Below are 18,645 nucleotides of genomic sequence, written 5' to 3'. Positions count from 1 at the left end.
ACAATGAAGTGTCTGCCTTGGACCCTTCAAACTTCCAGTCAAGCAGAGTTTTCTTCAGTCTATCGTACCATGATCTTGGAGCTTGTCTCAGTCCATAGATCAATTTCTTCAGTTTGCATACATGGTGAGGTTTAGTTAAGTCTTCGAAACCTTGAGGTTGAAGCATATATACATCTTCTTCTATAGTTCCATTTAAGAAAGCATTGTTGATGTCGAGTTGTCTGACATCCCAGCCATGACTCGCTGCAATGGTTAGCACTACTCTTACGGTTGATGCTTTGATTACGGGACTGAAAGTCTCACTAAAATCCACTCCTGGTCTTTGATGAAACCCTTTTGCCACTAACCTTGCTTTGTAGCGTTGAAATGAGCCATCGGAGTTGTATTTTCTTCTGAACACCCATTTGCTTCCTACTATGTTGTAGTTGGAAGATGATGGAACTAACTCCCATGTTCCATTTTCTTTAAGTGCCACGAATTCTTCTTTCATTGTTGTCTTCCAGCCTTCATGCGCTAAGGCTTCAGCTACTGTAAGGGGATTTGTCTGAGATTCTTCATTCTGAATGCTGTTTGTATATGCTTTTGGCTTAAATATTCCAGCTTTTGATCTTGTTACCATGTGATGCTCATTATGTTGATTGATGTTGTCGACTTGAGTTGGAGATCTGTCCTCACAATATGTGCGTGGTGACTGCATTTCTTCTGATGTTCCCATGCCTTCTTCAGACACAAGTGTTTGGCCTTCAATGCATTCTTCATCTAGAAACATATTGGGCGCTGCCAACGTTGGTGTGCTTGTTGAGTCATTTAAGTTGTTCTCTTGTCTACTGTGCTCAGATTCAGCAGGTGTTTGACTGAATGGTGCTCTGTCAGTTGTTGTCTGTATGTTCACTGGCAGCGTAAACCATGACTGGGGTGTTGGTATTTCAACTTCTTTCTCTGCTGCATAATTATTCAAAAAACCTGACATGAAAGGAAATTCATTTTCATTAAATACCACATTCCTGGAAATATATATTCGTCCATGAGGACTAAGGCATTTGTATCCTTTGTATACTTCACTATACCCCAAATTTACACATTTGATGGTGCGAAAAATGAACTTATGTAGCTGGTATGCTCTAAGACAGGGAAAGCAAGCGGCTCCAAATACTTTCAGTTCTTTGTAGTCAGGTATCTTGTTGTTCAAAACCTCAAATGGTGACTTTCCTTGTAACACTGGTGTTGGCATTCTGTTTATCAAATAGGTTGTTGTTTGGAACGCATCTGTACAATATTTTAAGGGCATGTGAGCTTGAGCGAGCAGTGTCAGCCCGGTTTCGACAATATGTCGATGTTTTCTCTCCGCTCGTCCATTCTGTGCTGAAGTATGTGGGCAAGGATGTTGAAACTCAATCCCATTACTGTGAAGTAGCTCAGTGAAGGCCTGGAACTCTCCTCCCATGTCAGACCGTAGGGTCTTGATTTTCTTGCTGAAACGATTTTCAACTAATGCCTTGAATTGTATAAACGCAGCCAACGCATCTGATTTAGATTTCAAAGGAAAGAACCAAAAATATCTGTTGTAATCATCCAGAAAATGAATGTAGTATCTTGAATTTGTGTGTGAAGTTATAGGGGCTGGTCCCCAAAGGTCAGTATGAATCAACTCTAGCACTACAGTAGCTCTACTCATTGAAATTTTAAAGGGCAAAGAGTGGGATTTTCCAAATTGACAAGCATCACAAAATTGAAGATTCTCATTCATTTCAGTTTTTACATTGGACATTTTCAAAATCTGTTTAAGTACATTGACAGAGGGATGTCCCAGTTTTCTATGCCAAACATCTACTACAGACCCACTCAAAACATTCTTATTCAGGTTTTCCTTTGTTGCAACGCCAGAGAATAGCACTTCTTCAGCATCTGCTTGAGTTGAACTTGACTTGGGCTGGAGAGTGGTGTCCAATCGATACAGTCCATCTTTAATTTCCCCTCGGAGTATCACTGTTCCCGTTGCTCGATCCTTCACACAACATGAGTCACAAAAGAATTCAACAGATACATTATTATCAGCTGTTAACTTGGACACACTTATCAGGTTTTTAGTAATCTGTGGTACATATAATAGGTCATTCAATAATAGAGGTGCATGAGAAACAGTTTTTAGGGCACTAGTTCCAACATGAGAGATATGTAACTAATGACCATCACCAATAGTGATGTTTTCCTTACCACCATAATCAATCTTTGCAGTTAACTTATCCCCTTCTGAGGTCAAGTGATTGCTCGCTCCACTGTCGACATACCAGCTTTCATCGCTGAGAACTTCTAGTGTTGCAATCATGGCTGTTAGTTGTTTGTCTTGATTGTGCACCTTGCTTGATTGCTGACCCATAAATGATTCATCGTATCGACTGTAACAATGAGTTGCTAGATGGCCATATCTTCCACATATTTGGCAAGTCGGCTTAGAGTTGTTTCCACGACCACCTCTGCCTCTATAACGATTACCACCACCTCTTGGATACCCATAATGATTGAAGTTGCTACGACCAGGTGATGCATTTGAGTAGGATCGTTGAGACCCAAAGTTGTTTGAGGGTTTTTTAGCAAAGTTTACTGATGGTCCTCCTGGAGAGCTTTGTTTGGGAGTTGAACCAGTATTGTTGAGCCGATCTAACTTGCTGTCAAACCTCAAAAGCAAATTCTGTAGTTCTTTCCAAGTAGTGCTAGGTCTTGCCTCAATCTGTACAATAATTGATAAATAATCTGCACTATCAAGTCCTGACAAAATGTTAGCAACAAGATAATTTTCAGGATATGGGTCTCCTGCTATTGCAAGACTGTCAGCCCACATTCTCTTTTGTCTCGGGTAATTAGCCATGCTCATTGGGCCCTTTTTAGTGATCTGAAGTTTGGTTCGAAGTTCATCTGTGTTCGCCTGAGAGTGAGAACCATATAACTGCTCCAACGTTATCCAGAGAGCTAGGGATGTCTTTGATCCCATTACTTCTGAGGCTATTGCCTCAGTCATTGAGCCATAAAGCCAGCCCATTAAGAGCTGATCATGAACTATCCAAGTTTCATAGTCAGGATTCAGAGTAATAGATGCATTAGAAGATTCAGCAATACCTGAGTTTAGGAATTCTGGAGGACACGGTTTCAGACCGTTGATATACCCATCCAGTCGATGCCCACGGATGATGGTGGTCACCATAGTTTTCCACAGCGAGTAGTTGTTTCAGTCGAGTTTCATCGCAAATGGTTGATTCAAGGTACTGAAGGGAGTAGCAACCTGATTTGCTGTAGAAATCTGCATCAATGCCATTGTCGGAGACGGAGGTGTTGCAGAGGCGGGAGTCACTGGTGTGGGTGTTGCTCCTGTGCTTTCCATCGTCTGTGGAGCTGAGGTTGAGTCCGCCATGGCGTGTGCCTCAAGCGCTCTGATACCAAGTTAAGAAAACAGAGAATGTTGTTTGGGAAACTTTTTCCAGCTCAATCGGAGACTGGTACTGTATATTGTATTTATATTAACAGTGGAGCAGAATACAGGAATAGGCTAGCAATTTACAAGCTGCCACGTAGCCAGTTTGTTACAAAAGAATACTGCACAATTTACAATATGACACCTGGCCTATAATAGAATCCAGATTCTTCTATACATAATGAATCACCTAATTGTGTATTAGACAACTAATAGAACTGATTTATTCTTTAACTTGAACTATTTCAAATACACAGTGTAACAGTCTTGGTTATCCAGGGCGTTACAACTTGGTATCAGAGCGTCCTAGGTTTAAGGGTTCTTTGAGATAGGCTGGACATGTACACTCACTGCTAAAGACAAGCTCGACTCAGGGTTCTGTAATTGAATATATGAGACTATATGCTTAAGTTTTTTATTGAAATATGAATGTATTATGTTGTATGATTATAGGGAGCATGAGAACTGATAGGGCCTGGCCCTTGACTATTGAGTGATGAGATTGAGGCGCGCTGATCAACATTGCTGTTGCATGTGAATGAATATTTGGATAATGGTTTGCATACCAATTGTATGTGGTTGACTGCCTGAATTGAATTTATATGCTATGCTCGTTTATAGGAAGCACAATAAAGTGTGAATATACATGTTGACGCGGTTCTTCGGCAACAGATAATTAAGAGAAGAAGAGAAAGAGATTAGTACTAAAAGTAGAAACGTCACAGATATGAAATCTTTGGGAAAGAACTAGATGACTCAAGACACGTTTTTAAGTGGTTCGAAGGTTAAAATCCCTCTACTCCACTAGTCAATATTATTGATATTCTCTGGGTATTTGGTTTACAAAGTATATAGCTCTTCAAAGACTATTTTTTCCAACCCCTATCAACTCCCAGGGTCTCCTTATTTATAGGAGAGGGCACCTGGAAGTTTGTAGGGAGGTCATCCCGTGACCTTACCATTTGTCATATCAAATCTGTGACATTCATGATTAATTCCTAAACCTGACACACAAGTGTGGTATAATCAGTATGGAAGGAGATAATGGGCCGCACGGCCCAACCCGTCTGTGGGTGTCTGAATACGCACGTTCCTGCTACGTGTCCGAGAAGTCAGGGGGATATCGGACACGTGATGGCAGGAATATGCACGTTTATCTTGCGTGTTGACTTCCCATACGGTCGGAGCTTCCTGAGAAGCTCGCGACCGGAGCAGTTCATAACCCGAGCTTCTCCGTTCGTGGCCTTCGGATGTCATTCTCAGCTCCTGGGGCAACAAATGCTAGCTGGAAACAGGACCCCCTCGAGCTGACAAGGGCCCGTCCTGGAAATAGAGCCTCCGGACTGTGGGAGCCTCGGACTAAATCAGGTTTAGTCCGAGGCTCGCCCTGCTAAACATCCCGTGGGAAAACCAGGGCGTACATCTGCCCCCCAAGCTCCTGCTCGTGGTCTATGACGTCAGACACAGGAGACCACAGTAGGGGCTTCTAGACTTCCCCCACAACCCTTCGCATTCCATTCTTTTCGCAGGCGTCTGATACGTGGAACGCCGTAGGTGGCGACGGTACACTCTACGAGAACCGCATTAAATGGCCTAGCCTACTGTCCAGCCGTCGTTTCACATTTCGAGTGGAGGGTCTCCCAAGAGCCTTTTACACGTGATCCTTCCCTTGTATAAAAGGGGGTGGTCATCCCACGCACGGCCACCTTATCATTCAAAAAATTCCCAAATTTCCTTCTTCTTTCTCTGACCTTCCAAAGAACGAAACCCTCACCTCTGCTGTTCTCATCTTCTCCGTTCACGAAGCTTAAGCGCGCGGGTTTCTTCAAAGCCTTGGAGGTTACTGTACCAACGAAGTTCTTACCAGCGCAGCAACTTCACTCACCATCCAGCCACACACTGTAAGTTCTTCTGATCCTGTTCACTTTGAAAGCATGCCACTGTAGCTTAGGTAAAAAAAAAAATATTACTGTAGCCACATGCAGGGGTTTTCTGAGTTGCGTGAATACAGAGGGTGACAGCCTTTCTTAGGTTAGGGCACGCCTGCCATGGGACATCGTTTTAGAGTATGGGCTTCATGGTGTTTCTTCAGGAACAATTTCTGGGTAGGACCTTTAGGAATTTTGGGTGCAAAAACCGGGTAGCTTAGGGAATACGCCTCAAAAGCAGTTTTGCCACGTTTTGCCTGTTGAAACTTTCCCCCCAAGGCAAATTTTTACTCTGAACCCTCTGACACACGAATTCCGAGTAATCTGGGATCTGTTGAGGGCATAGGCGCGTGTTCCTTGGAACGCGTGGCACCACTCTCCACGGGCTGGGCTTACCCCAGCTCGTGTGCTTAATACTTGCTTCACTCTCCTGCTTGGGTCGCCTTTTCTAAAGTGTTTTCTTTTGTTCGATAGGCGACCAGATGGCTCCAAAGAGAAATCTTCCACAGAAGAAGGTGGGAAGTTCGTCTTCCCAGTAGAATAAAGGAAAGGCGGTGGTGGCCAGCTCGCCAATTCCTCACTTTGGGCCGGCGGTGGAGAAGCAGGCCGAGGTGGCCCCTGATGCGTTTTTCGAGGCAGAGAGAATCGTCTCGAAGATAACCGACCAGGCAAAGATCACCAAAATCTTCCTCAACCACAACATTCCCCTGGGGATGGCCTCCGTGATCGCCCGACCTGCTGCGGATGGGGAGCGGAGCTGCACGCCGGTCGACGAGTCGTTCACGGCCTGGAGCGGTGAACACTTCAAGGCAGGGGCCTTCCTCCCCCTGGATCAGTATTTTGCTGATTTTTTGAACTATATGGGGTTGGCCCCATTTCAGCTCCCCCCCAACTCATACCCACTGCTGGCGGGATTGAGGTATTTGTTCCAAAAGCATGAGTGGGAGGTCCCCACTCTTGCTGATATTCTATACTTCTTTTGCCTCAAAGTCAGCCTGGACCAGCGGGGGCGAGGCGACGGGTTCTATTATTTAACCCGCTTCCCTAACACAGCAGCAGTCATCGAGCTGCCGAGCCATCCAAACGACTTCAAAGACCAGTTTTTCATGTCAACAGGGTTCCGCAATTGCGACCATCACTACTTCAACCATCCTCGTAAGTGATCCTTGATTTAGTTCGCCTTTTAAAGGTTATCTTGTTTTAGCTCCTCCCTTATTCCACTTCTGACTTCAACCAACCTTGCAGCCATTTACGCGAGGACCGGAAAGTCTGTGACCCTCGGGGGTCAATACGATACATTGGCGAACTTGCCCCCCAGTGAGAAAGACTACCGCGTGCTCGTGACGGACGAGACGATGGTATTCTGCAAGCTGATTTTCCCAAATCAGACTTTGAATTTGAAAAGGCCCCGGGGTCCTCCCCCAGCTCGCGACAACAGACCGATCGTCGCGGAGGAGGTCACAGACGACGAAGGCGAGGAGGAAGGTGAAGAAGTTCCTCTCGTGATGAACAGGAAGAGGACCTTGGAGGTCGCCCAGGGTATGGGCGAGGAGAGGGTCCAATCCGGAGCAGCCGCGGGTCCTTCCGGCCAAGGTAACCCTTACTTATTTAAGAACGTAGATAGGGCCACTACAGACCCCCGGCTGGTTAGGTTCAATCCTAGGCAGATCGTCCATCGTCATCAGAGGAATCCGGACCTGGATACGCTCTTACTCCATTGCGTTGACCAGCTCGTGCTGGACAACCAAGAGAGCCGGCCTAAGGGTACCGTAGTAGTAGATAACACCCTAGCTTTTAGGTCGGTCCTCTTTGAGGAGTACGGGACCAACTTACGCACGTGGCCAGCGCTCCAGAGGGGCATCTATGCTCTGGGGATTAGGCAGTACGTAGGAGAGTCCAGCCCCGAGTCAGAGCCGGACCTAGAACCTGCGACAGTTCGCGAGATAATCGTCTTAGGCTCCTCCAGCTCGGGGGGTGGGGCTCCCTTAGTATTCGCTTACTTGTTGCCTTTAAACCTTTTGTCTCTTTCCGCATGATTGCTACCTTGTAATAACCATGTTTTTTGTTCTTAGCAGAAGAGATATCTCAGCCCGGAGGTAGTCTACGGGGCGTGGTGTTCGGCGGGAACCCCCCAGCGGGGCCGAGGCTAAAAAGGCTCCGAGAGTCCAAGAGCTCGGCTGGGACCTCCACCAAATCCCCGGCTAAGGAAAAGGAGAAAGCCCCTCCATCCCAGGGCGCGGGGGCGATCCTTCCTGTCGCCAGGACAGGACCCATGCCCCCGCCACCCCAACGATCTCCACTAGCCGTCCAGGACGGGGTAATGGAGATCGGGAATCCGGCCACGGCAGTCCCGGATGTGCGCATCCCGGTCGATCACCAGGACCTGGAGAGGATGCCGGAAGCATTCCGGGGAACGGTATATGAGTCAGCGAGCTATGCCGTCAACCATTTCTACAAGCTCAAGGAGAGGGAGCTCCGGGCAATTGAATCAACGAGCCCGGTCCGAGTTATGGAATCTTCGATGGACATGACCCTAACGGTAAACTGTTCCATTCCTTTAAAGCTTTTAACATTCACACGCCGCCCCCTTTTTTTTTTTTTATATAGTTAGTTAATTTGTCCTTCCCTTCTTGCAGGGTATTGCTGCCGCATACAGAGGCATTGCCAGGACCAAGGCCTAGCTCGAGGGTATGGAGGCTGAGCGCCAGACCGCGCTTCAGGAGGCCCAGGAGGCAAAAGACGCGCTGGCGGCCTCCAAAGCCGAACTGAAGAAGATCCGTTCCGAGAACCAAGAGCTTAAAAACTCCCTGACCGCGTCGCGGACGGATCTCGAGGCAGCGAAGACCGAAGCCCAGGCCGCACAGGCCGCCCTGGAAGCCGAGCGGGTCGTTTCGGAGCAGTCCTTACAAGACCTGTTCTATCACTGCTGGTCCCACAATCTGGACGCGGACTTTTCTTTCATGCCCCCGGACCTCTGGGCATTTTTGTTGCCGAAGCTCCAAGCCCGCCTAAATAAGGAGGCTCCTCCCTCGGAGACTGGAGAGGCCTTTGCCGCGGCAGGGCAGGACGATACCGCGACCTCCAAAAGGCCAACTGATGGGGCTTAGGATACTTCTCTTTGGGCATTTTGAACTCTTACTTTACATTGTAATAAAATTTTTGATGAGGTACTTCCACCTCGAGACAATTTGCTCAGCCAGTTTGACATATATATATTTTTATGCATTTGGTTACAATTCATCTTTATTTTTATGAACTTAGTTCGGGTTAACCGTTATCTATATCCCGGGCTTTTTAGAGAAGGGCCACGATCTATAAATTTTAGTTAACTTCTAAGTTTTCTGACCTGGTTAATACCAGGAACTTATTTTTAAAAAACTTAGTTCGCGTCAACTTTTATCCATATCCCGGGCTCTTTAAAGAAGAACCACGGTCAACAAATTTTAGTTAACTTCTAAGTTTTCTGACCTGGTTAAGACCAGGAACTTATTTTAAAAAACTTAGTTCGCGTCAACTTTTATCCATATCCCGGGCTCTTTAAAGAAGAACCACGGTCAACAAATTTTAGTTAACTTCTAAGTTTTGTGACCTGGTTAAGACCAGGAACTTATTTTTAAAAAACTTAGTTCGCGTCAAATTTTATCCATATCCCGGGCTCTTTAAAGAAGAACCACGGTCAACAAATTTTAGTTAACTTCTAAGTTTTGTGACCTGGTTAAGACCAGGAACTTATTTTTAAAAAACTTAGTTCGCGTCAACTTTTATCCATATCCCGGGCTCTTTAAAGAAGAACCACGGTCAACAAATTTTAGTTAACTTCTAAGTTTTGTGACCTGGTTAAGACCAGGAACTTATTTTTAAAAAACTTAGTTCGCGTCAACTTTTATCCATATCCCGGGCTCTTTAAAGAAGAACCACGGTCAACAAATTTTAGTTAACTTCTAAGTTTTGTGACCTGGTTAAGACCAGGAACTTATTTTTAAAAAACTTAGTTCGCGTCAACTTTTATCCATATCCCGGGCTCTTTAAAGAAGAACCACGGTCAACAAATTTTAGTTAACTTCTAAGTTTTGTGACCTGGTTAAGACCAGGAACTTATTTTTAAAAAACTTAGTTCGCGTCAACTTTTATCCATATCCCGGGCTCTTTAAAGAAGAACCATGGTCAACAAATTTTAGTTAACTTCTAAATTTTGTGACCTGGTTAAGACCAGGATAGGACTTAGTTTGTGATAACTCTTATCCATAGATAAAAATTAACACCTAAGTCATTAAGGAGACCTGGTTATATCTAGGTACCATATGCCCCCCAAGTAACTGGGAAAGGGTCTTTCGTGGTTACTTTAAAATTACACTTGCAAATAAAGAGAAACATTTGATTTTTTTTTATACATGGAAGGTGACCTTCTAGGCCTTACAAATGGCTCATTGATAGTATTTCTTTAGGTGGATAGCATTCCAAGTCCGCGGGACCGCCCCTCCACCAAGTCGAGCTAATTTATAAGTTCCCTCTTTGATGACTTCGATGACCTGGTATGGTCCTTCCCAGCTTGGTCCCAAAACCCCATCTTTGGGATCCTTCCCGGCCAGAAAAACTCTTCTCAAGACCAAATCACCGACGCCAAAGGCACGTCTTTTGACCTTAGTGTTGAAGTAGCGAGTGATCTTCTATTGATAATGGGCGAGCTTGAGTTGTGAATCCTCTCGCCTTTCATCCACTAAGTCTAAGGAATGGCATAGGAGCTCGTGGTTCCCGTCTTGGTTGTAGGACTGGACCCTATGTGACAGGACCTTCACCTCCACGGGGAGGACTGCTTCACTTCCAAAGGTTAGGGAGAAAGGAGTGTGACCCGTGGGAGTCCGATGTGAGGTCCTATAGGCCCACAGAACTTGGGGGAGTTGTTCTGGCCAGATCCCCTTTGCCTCATCTAGCCTCTTCTTGAGGCTCGCCTTCAGAGTTTTATTGACAGCCTCGACCTGGCCGTTTTCCTGGGGATAGGCCACGGACGAGAAGCTTTTCACAATTCCGTGCCTTTCGCAAAATTCGGTGAACAGATCGCTGTCAAATTGGGTACCATTGTCGGAGACGATCTTTTTAGGTAGGCCAAATCGACATATGATGCTTTTAACCACGAAGTCTAGTACCTTTTTCGATGTTATTGTCGCCAACGGTTCTACTTCGGCCCACTTGGTGAAGTAGTCAATGGCTACCACGGCGTAACGGACCCCGCCCTTTCCGGTGGGCAGGGCGCCTATTAGATCTATCCCCCAAACGGCAAATGGCCAGGGAGATGAAATCATTTTTAGCTCGGTCGGAGGAGCTCGGGCAACCGTTGTGTGAACCTCAGGGCTGAGGAGTTTAGTTAGTAGTGGTGGATGAACTCAGATTGTTTGTGTCCAGAATGGTTAAGTAGACTTAGCATTGTATTACAGGAGGGTTGCAGATGATAGTTGGGGTTGGAAACCTCCATCTGCCCATGAAAGTTGAAGAGATGTTCGCTAGCATTTGAGTAAACAGTGTTGGTTTAAGATAAGGATACAGACATATAAAGAGTATTAAATGGAAGGCCTAAAAGGAGTTATCCTCTGGTTTGAGGAGGAAAGTTTGGGTTTGCCTAAGAATTGTGTAGTGGATGGGCAAAGTTAATTCCATCCTTGGGTATATGAAGATGAGAGGTCCTAAATAAGGAGTTGCGCTAAGTACTTGTGGCAGAAGGATGCCAGGAAATGGTGTTCAGACTAAGATATTGGCATGATGGGTTGGAAAGAACTTAGATGGTGATTTGATAAAAGAGGTTATAAAGGCATAGTCTGAGCTGCGGAGACTATTAGGCTTTTAAGATTTATTTAGAATGATAAGGTAACGACAGTGTATGTCAGTGAGTTTTGTGAGTTGGGTAATTCGGTTTGGAAATTGATACATGTGGGTGTAGCTAGAGAGGATGACCCATATAAGGATTAAACTCTGGAATAGTCCCAAACATCAGGGTCACACCAATGCATGAGATCTTCATCTGTGTTTAGGCAGCAGTGAGGGCCATGTTATTTGAGATCTGGGGAATGAGCTATAGAGCATGAATGCGATAGGGCAAGAGATGCAAAAGATGAAACTTCCAGTGGTAGAATTCAGTAAGGACAGACTCTCGGTTATCGAGGTAGAAGAACCACAAACGGTGCTACGGCACCTAGTTTTTTATAGGAAGGGGTCTGATTGTGAAGGTAGTCATCACGATGGTGACGGGAACTAGTGAGGTTGTTTGGCATGCACCTGAGGTAGAGGACACTACCTGGAAGGATGTCAGGTGAGGGTACGACTTCTACACGAATGGTTTGATATGTTAGAATGTATTTCCCATGGTTAGGGAATGGAAGACTGGAATGCCTTGTTACATTTGAAGCTCGAGGCTAGTTCCTCGAAGATGATTAGTTAACTAGATAGTTCATGTTTCTAGTTATGTAATGAGCTGGAAGAGTTCAGTGTTGAGAATGTCCCAAGAGAGATTCAAACATAGGGAATATGCCTCAAGGGTACTGTGCAAGAGACTGAAGATATTAGTATGTGTTGGGGAGGAATTAGAAACTTCTGGCAAAGGAATTGGGATAAAAGTAATCGAGAGGTTCGTGGTGAGAGCAATAGAGCTCGTCATATGGAAGCCTCGACATGAGTCAGAGTGAGAGTGAATCTGTTAAGAGACAACCATGGATTGTAGGGGATATCATTTGGAGTACTTCAATTGGACTGAATGGAAACTAAGCTGACCAGTAGGGAATTTAGATGGGTAAACAAGGAAAGATTGGGTATGCTTCAGGATCGGGCTAAGGGTAGGTTCGGTATCAGGGACATTGTGGAAGATGGTTTGACAGAAAGAATTACTAAAGCAGTCGAAGAGGTTTAACCTTGGGGTGAATCAAACAGAGTATCATATTGTGAGAATGGTTGGCAATGTCTGTTAAGGATGAAGAGTTTAAATACCCGGTTACAAGACAGGATAATGTTTCCAGGAATTGATCAACGATCTGGTTATTACCAGCTGGAGATCAAGGAAAGAAACATTTCATGAGTTACTACTTGTACCCAGTAGGGTGTGATGAATTGGTAACAAAGGTTCTTAACTGGTTCAAGCCTCAGCACACAGGTAAGTTCTTCAAGCAGAAAATATAAGAACGGTATGGACAAGTCTCCTTCAAGTTTACGGGCGGTATGTTGGATTACTCTCCAGTCAGAAGTGGGAAGCGACTGACTATTACACTGAGGATGTTAGTACTAAGGAAGCAGGGTCACAGGTAAGGCTCCACAAAGTGTCAGTTTGGTCTCGCCAGGGGTATTCAGAATAGTGCTACAGGAAGAAGAGGGGTCAGGTATGAAGAAATTTGATTTGCATCCATAAAGAAGCTACTGAAGAACGTCTGAAGGATAGGAAGCACAACAAGACTGGAAATCGCGTCATCTACCACATAAGTATCTTCGCAGACAGCTACACCAGAGATTAACGGAACAGTAAAACTTGAAGTTAGACTGAATGGATAGTGTCAGATCAAAAGTTCAGAAGACAGGGTAAGAATTGATTAGCACTTGTTGATGTAAGATTACACGTGTTATGGATGGATATAGAAGGGTAGCATAAAGGACCTAACTTTTGATAAAGATACGAAACTGTGAGGGTGCATCACAGGTTAGGGCACGCCCAGACTTAGGTCGACGTGAGGATGGATCAAACCTCGTGGGAGGTAAAATGGGCACATGGTCGATATACTTGAAAAGATAGGTAGGCAGTGTATGCACAGCGTGAGGTAATGAGTGTTTGGTCATTTGTAAGAAAGATAACGTTGAGACCAAGATTTAGTGAAATGTAATGGATGGGTGGTTGGTGTTGAAAATCCTCGACTGTACGAGGGGAAGGTTTGATTGGAGGCGGATCTCTTACTTGGGAGGTGTGTGCTAGTTAAAAAGAACGTTATGGATTATAATGGATTGGACAAGGTAACGATTGAGTTGGTATAGCCTTAGTGTGTGGTGATGGACAGGTACATGTTCCTTTGGGCAATGGAATCCAAAGTGATGGTTAGGTGGAAACAGGGAAGAATCATGTCAAGGTATTATGAGTTAGGGTACGAGGATCGGATGAACGATCCGATGAAAATTTGGCGTGGAGATGGGAACTCTAAATGGATATCGTTCCACCTCCTACGGTATGTTGAACCGGGAAATTTGAGCGGGTGACAAAATCTAGTAAACTCGAATGTTGAAAGGTGAAGTGATATGATGGTAGATCATAGGAATGGACCACATTATTAGAAGTAAGGTGATTGGACAGAGAAAATTATAACTCAGCTGAATGAGTTAGCGTAATTTGGTTCATATGAACCGGTAATGGAGCAGAGCATTACTAATGCTAAATTGAGACCCTATAGTTCTCCAAGTTTTGGAAAGGGACCAGGGAGCGAAGATAACAGAGTGGGAATCTGGAAATTATTGATTGATTGTAGATAGGATAGCAATCTGAAGGCTTAATAGTTATGTTAAGGGATTAGGCGTTGAATGTGTAAACATTTGGGATATTAAGGAAAGTGTACTCTTTGATGTGACAGTCACAATAATGGATGCTGGAGTACAGCTAAGGTGACACGGATTAGGATATGGTAAGATAAAAGCAAGGGGTGCTATGCAAAGTAGAGAGGGGAAAGATAGTGGATACTGCAGTTCAGTATTAGTTTAGGGGGGAAAACCAAGAGGTTATTGGAATTCATAAGGCAGGAGTGCCTGCCTATCTGAAAGGACATAGGAACTTGTAAATTGTTAACTTTGGGATACAAAGTTCCAGGATGAGAGATTTGTATCTCTTCAAGTAAGTGCAGACAAGGAAAAGTATGTTATTCTGGGAAAGAAAGGGGAGTTCTGACTCCCGATTCAACGGGAATTCTGAGGTTGTACCAAGGGTTAGGCTGAGGGCCTATAAGCTGATTTCACCCCGGTAGGGGTGATGACTCATAAGTATTTCTGGCATCGAGAATAAATCAATGAAGTGATCGTTGTGAACTAAATAGACTCTGGAGTTTCTGCAAATCTGATGTGCAAGTAAAAGTTAAAGAAAGTATAGTTATCAGACAAGATCTTGTGGAACAATATTGTTACTCACGTTTGAGTGTTATCAAAGATTAAGAGTAAAGGCATTGGACCTTGGGAATTATAGTCAGAGGTATGAGGTTTACTGTCTGATGTGTTCGAGTAAATTTTGAGGAAAAAATTACTATAAGGAGGGGATAGATGTAACGACCCAAAATTACTAATAAGTCTTAAGGGCCTTGATTAGTGTGCTGGAAGGGCATGATGGGAGGTTATGTGAATTAATGGTGTGAGAATGCATGTTTATGAGCTTTGGATAAGCATGCAAAACATGTTTGGATGGTAAGGGCATAATTGTTATTTTGGCCCGTTAGAGCATAAACGTGATTATTTGTGATAAACTGTTGAGACCACATTATTATGTGGATATATGTGTTTGCAGCTTTCGGCACGAGGCGATCCTAGGGATCAAGTAGCGGGAAAGTCACAACGGGATTTGATACTCGACTCGGGGTTAGTCAAGGGGTATTTGGGATATTAGACCGCCATTTGGGTTATCGGGTTATGGAAATAAATAATTAGAGATATATTTGAGGTTAGGAAGCCTAGGTGGGAATACCGGGTAATTTTACCATTTTTCCCTCAGGGACGTTTTTGGCCCCCCGAGCTTTAAGATTAACTTAAGTGAAGTAAATAAGGTAATAAAATAATAGAAGGCAACAGAAACAGCTAGAACCAATCCTCCTCTCTCTTCTCTTTTCTCTCAAGGAATCTCTTAGGCTAGCCATTGAACCAAGGGATTCTTGAGCTGGGTTTATAAGAATCGGAGCTCTAGAATTGGAGATTAGCTCAGAAATTGATGGTGGATTCAAGCAGAGTTTGAGGTAAGATTTGGATTAAGGTTTTAATGTTTAAGTTCTGAGTTCTAAGTGTTTTTGGGTCTTTGATGTTGAGAGTTGAATTGAAGCTTTGGGTGAGAATTTGAGCTGAATTCTTGTTAGGTTCTATTGCTGGGAACTTGGGGATTAGCTCTACAACTTCTAGGTGGATTTGCTCTTCAGGAAAAGGTAAGCTTCTAACTATGGTTAGCCCTTGAATTCTATGAATTTCTGGATGTTTTAGGAGGTTTATGAGCTTCTTAATTTCAAGGATTAAAATATGATTTTGATGAGTCCTTTGGCTAGCTTTCCTATGGGTTTTGCTATTGGAAGTATACTTGAACTGCTGTGATAATTAGAATATGTTATTGGAATGATTTTGGGGTGAGTTTGGTTGAGATTTGGTGGATGAAAGTGGTGTTTTTCTGGGTTTGAAGGGGTTGGGCCGCGGCATAGTTCTTGGTGACCTGTGGCCCTCTAGAACAGATGGTGCTGGTGAAGGAGGGCGAGCCGCGGCATGGGGCATGGGGCATGTAGGGCCGCAGCCCGTGTCTATTTCTAAGCGAGGTTGAGCCTCTGTTTGGGGCCATGCTACGACATGGGGAGGCTTTAGCTGCGGCCCTTAAGGATACTTGTGTTTTTGGGTTTTAAAGCATGGGAACTTAACCTAGGGTGCTCGGGATCGATCCCACTATCGTGTTTGGTGGAATTCAATGTCCCAGATGCTAGAACTCTATCCGGAAATCCTTATACAATTACTGATGGAATCATTTATCATGGTTGTGACTAGGTGTACGCTTGGGCTCGGGGCAGGATTGTGCTCGGGGGTCGTCTTTCCTAATTAAAGTACTTGGAATTAAAGGTAAGAAAATTGCACCTGTATATGTGAATAGGATGGAACTAAGTGTTCCCTATATTTGTATGCATTGTTATATGATTGTGATAAACCATGTGAATATGTTGGGACTAAGAGTTCCCTATAATTGTATGAATGTCATGAGGTGGTATTATGCCACTGGGACCTGTGATAAACAGCCTAAGGGTGCCGAAATCAATACTTGCGCACAGGGCGCGGCTCAGCCACGGGTAGCTAAGGACAGCTTAATAATCACTGAGCTCAGTTTAAGCGGGCCAGAGTCAGTGGGATGAACACTGGGCTTGGCCTAAGTGAGCCAAAGACAGTGGGTTAAATAGAGGGTACGGCCTACAGGCGTTAACCCTAGTTGTTGCTTGACATATATACCATTGTTAAATGTTGTGTATGATATGTAGAGTATCTGGAACTAGTTCATTGGTTATTGACTGATATCCTGGATTGAATGAATGCTATGACTTGCTGGGTAATTGATTAATGTCTTGTAAATTATTTGGTCATGCTTTGTGAATTACTTAGGTTTTAATACTGGTTATGTTATGATATTATGTTTTCTTGCTGGGCCTCGGCTCACGGGTGCTACGTGGTGCAGGTAAAGGCAACGGTAAGATGAGTTGACCATGAGTTGGAGAGCTTTTGGGGTGAGGTGTACATTACCAGCTGCTCGGCTGCCACAGTCGAGGGATTGTACAGGGACGGGAACCTAAAACGTGTATTTTTCCATTGGAGTGGCTCGGTTATTTATTTGTTTTGGAAATTCTGTAATCACGTTATTTAAACCTTGATTTGGGATCCCATGTACCAAATATTTTTTTTAATGAAAATTATTCGTTTATAACCAAAATCTTTTAAACCTAACCAGTTTGTGTCGTCAGATTCACATTTTAAATCAAATGACTTGATTAGCAAGTCTTTAACTATTTCAAAAAAATAGTGTAACGGTCTTGGTTATCCAGGGCGTTTGTAATGCCCTACTACCTTAGAGCCGCTACTTAGTGAGTTTAAGACAGAAATCGTGCTTTTGACTGACTCTTAGTGGTTTCTAAAACCAAAAGTGTGAATAAATCAAAGTTTAAGGCTGTACTCCTTTAAAATGTTTAGCTTCATTGAAAACGTTAAGTATAAAACATCTGGGATCCCAAAAATAAGGTTTACACAATATTTACAACTCAAAATTAGATTTACACTTGATCTACTATCAATAGAATGGTAAATACAGCCATATACAAAATTGCCCCCAACCAAAGTAGTCGGGCAGGCCGAACATGTACGCGCCGCCCCCACGCTCTCCATACTCATTGCCGGTTGACTGACTCTTTGCTTTTACCTGCAACACGGAGCACCCATGAGCCGAAGCCCAGCAAGAAAACCCAAATAGTACATAATATATGCAAATAATATAGCTGACATAATCCACTGATAAACAGGAAAACCATCAGACTAAACAAGCACGGCCACGCCGCCCCAGAGGCCTTACCGAAGCCTGGGTTCTCGGTCCTCACCGTAAGGATAACTCATGTATCCCTTGGGTCCCACCCTGGCTATAAGCATCCCATGTGCTGAGTGTTACTTTCGGCCCCAAGGCCGTGCCTGGCCTTCGCCGCTCTCGGCCTTAGCCGTTCAATTCATTATAATAGCACGTATAATACATTTTGAAATAAACATTCAAACATATAATAGTTCATCTAAGATTACACATTTACACATAATACAATCTAGGGCCATGCCCTGCAATCACACTGTGGGCCCATGCCCTATTCTCGGGTGTTACGGTTTTCTTACCTGTATCCCAAGCTTTCCGATGCACCAAGGTCACAAGCACGGTCCTCTAGCACGAGCCTTTCCGAAATCCTAGTCACAACACACATGAAACACTTTTTAATACTAACCAAGCCCAAGACCACTTCCCGGGACCAATCTCGCACTCCCGGGACCTCTAAATCCATAAAACAAAACATCGGAACCATCCCCCGTGTCCCCGGGAAAAAGCCCTAAAAACTCAACTTTTTGGCTGCCAAAATGGCCTAGGGCCGCGGCGCCCAGCGGCTAGGCCACCTCCTGAAGCATCCTTGCGCCGCAGCGCCCAAGAACAGGGCCGCGGCGCTCCTTCGCGAACCCAGATTTTCTGGGTTTTCCCATGCGTTTTTCCCGAGCTTCAACCTCTCCAAATCACCCCAAACAATTATCTAAACCCCAAAATCAAATCAAAACCTCATAAGAACCATCTAACAACCTATAGATACTAGAATCAAGAGCAAAACACCATCACACCCAAAAATCCACACCTTGATTCCTAATTTCAGCAACTCAAACCAAAACTCAAAAAAAAAAACTAACTCAAGCTTTAGATTCACAAGTCAAAACAGAAATCAAACTTAAATATGCATAAGATCCTTACCTCAAGTGGAGAATCCACCCTAAAAGCTTCCTTGATCT

The sequence above is a fragment of the Humulus lupulus genome, chromosome 7, assembly GCF_963169125.1.
Source record: "Humulus lupulus chromosome 7, drHumLupu1.1, whole genome shotgun sequence".
NCBI lineage: Eukaryota > Viridiplantae > Streptophyta > Magnoliopsida > Rosales > Cannabaceae > Humulus > Humulus lupulus.
This window is presented reverse-complemented; position numbering follows the sequence as displayed.